The sequence below is a fragment of the Petaurus breviceps genome, unplaced genomic scaffold (assembly GCF_028583685.1).
Source record: "Petaurus breviceps papuanus isolate PSGF00001 unplaced genomic scaffold, PetGlider_PUasm1.0 419, whole genome shotgun sequence".
Taxonomy (NCBI): Eukaryota; Metazoa; Chordata; class Mammalia; order Diprotodontia; family Petauridae; genus Petaurus; species Petaurus breviceps.
In genome coordinates this window covers 11,671,661-11,673,630 of record NW_027186324.1, presented here as the reverse complement: position 1 = coordinate 11,673,630, position 1,970 = coordinate 11,671,661, and the positions used below count along the sequence as shown (strand labels likewise).

Here is a 1,970-nt window from a genome sequence, read left to right as displayed (position 1 = left end):
TGGCTTGAGGAGGGAGGGAAATACACACTAAATAGGGGATCTCACCCTCCAGGAGAATAGGAGGAGAAGGTGATGAGAGGGGGAATGATGGAAGGGAGGGCAGGCTGGGGGGGAGGGAAGTTGGAAACACCCACTTTTGAAAAGGGACAGGATCAAAGTAGAGAATAGAACAAGTGGGAGTTGGGATAGGAGGGAGGGAAATATAGTCAGTCGTTTACAATATATCTACTATGTTATTGTTTTGCATTAGCCGCACATGTATACTGAACTGCTTGTCTCCCCGGTGCGGGTGGGTGGCAGGGGGGGAAGGGAATGAATCTGGAATTGAAATTTTTAAAATCAAATATTCAAATATATATATATATGTGTGTGTGTGTGTGTGTGTGTGTGTATACTATTATTAATACCATCTTACATGTAATTAAGAGATAAGATATACAGGCACTGAGGCATAGAGATCCACTGGAAAAGTCAAAACGGGTATGGGAGAAAATATGGGAGAGAGCAGATTGGAGGTGGGGATATCCTGTGGGACTGCTGTTTTGGGGGGATGGGTGGGGGAAAAAGGGGAGAAAATTTGTAACTCAAAATCTGGTGGAAATGAATGATGTAAATCAGAAGTTAATAAAGCATTTAAAAAAAGAAAAAATTATAAATTTAAAAATAAATAAAAAAAAAAAAAGAATAATGGCCAATCTCTTTAAACTCTAAGAAATGCCAGAAATGTCCATTTAGCTGAAGAAGTTCAGAGGACTATGGAGATGGTCAGACATAGATGTCAGTTAGTTTTGGGTCAAATGTATCTCAATGTAAGAGGCAAGTCTCACTTGCTAGAAGGGAGAATCTAAGTTGAATATCAGTCAATGACTGAGATATGAAAAGACAAAGCACCAATAACCTTAAAGGAAATGAGGCTAATAGGGCATGCATGACCTGTTCCACTGTATCCTCTGCTAGGTCTTTACTCACCATTCATTTAGAAATAAAACCTCAAGAGTCTTGCCAGGAATAGAAGTCAAACTCACCATCCTACTGCTTCCAGAAGCCATTCTTTTCCTTTTATTGAGGACTGTGAAAACATACTCCCTTCTCCACGTCTGTGGCACCTCTTTCACTGTCCATCATCTTTCAGGCCACTAACTGTGGTGGGACAGACACATCTGCCAGTTCTTTCAGCATTCTGATATGTCGCGTTCCTCTGGTCCTGGTGACTTGAACTCAGTAAGACCTGCTAGATGTTCTCTCACTATCGCCCTGCTTCTCTTGTGCTTCAACACTTTACTGGCCACTTGTTCTGTCCTTTCCATCCCAAAGATCTTTCTCCTTGGCAGAGAAAACAGAAGCGAAGTAAAAGTTGAGTTCTTCTGCCTTTATTGCCATTGGACAGTTTCATTTTCCCACCTACCCTCAGGAACCAATTTTTTTTCTTCACTATTCATCTTTCCCCAAAATAACTTTAAAAAAGAGGAAGGAACTGTTTTGATTTCCTTAGGTTTTTCCTCAGCTTATTCTGAGCTTTATCATTCCTGACACTACTCTTGAGGACCATTATGAATTCTGTGCTCATAATGTACATAAAGTGCTTTATAAATAAAGCACTATACAAATCTGATCTGTTATTATCCTCAGTCACCTTGCCCTTGCTTCCATCTTCTCAAAGTCTTCTTCAGATCTAAGCTGGTTGCTGAGTTCCCTGAACATCCATACAGACTCTTTAGAAAATGCCATGGAAACTTCCTCTTCCTCAGAATTGTTTTTCTTTGTTTCTTCAAGATTCTTGAGAATTTCCCATCCCTCCTGGGCTGACCTTCACTATAGAATTTTAAGTTATAGGATGATATCAATCATTTCTTTGAAACCTCTGAATTATGCTCTCCAAAAATCTCCCCCCAAAAAGTAGGATACATATCAAACTTGTAGATTTATTCTTTCATTTTATAAGAAACTCTAAGTAAGAATAGTTCATCTCC

General features: G+C 39.5%; 1 protein-coding gene across 1 annotated transcript in view; it reads right to left on the bottom strand.

Annotated features, from left to right (window-relative positions):
• The window catches only part of CDKL5 (cyclin dependent kinase like 5), a 237,455-nt gene extending 236,132 nt beyond the window's left edge, over window positions 1–1,323 (bottom strand). Inside the window, exon 1 of the mRNA XM_069100715.1 lies at window positions 1,026–1,323. The gene's annotated coding sequence lies outside the window, so the exon portion shown is untranslated. The remainder of the gene's footprint in view (window positions 1–1,025) is intronic.
• Window positions 1,324–1,970: the final 647 nt, after the last annotated feature.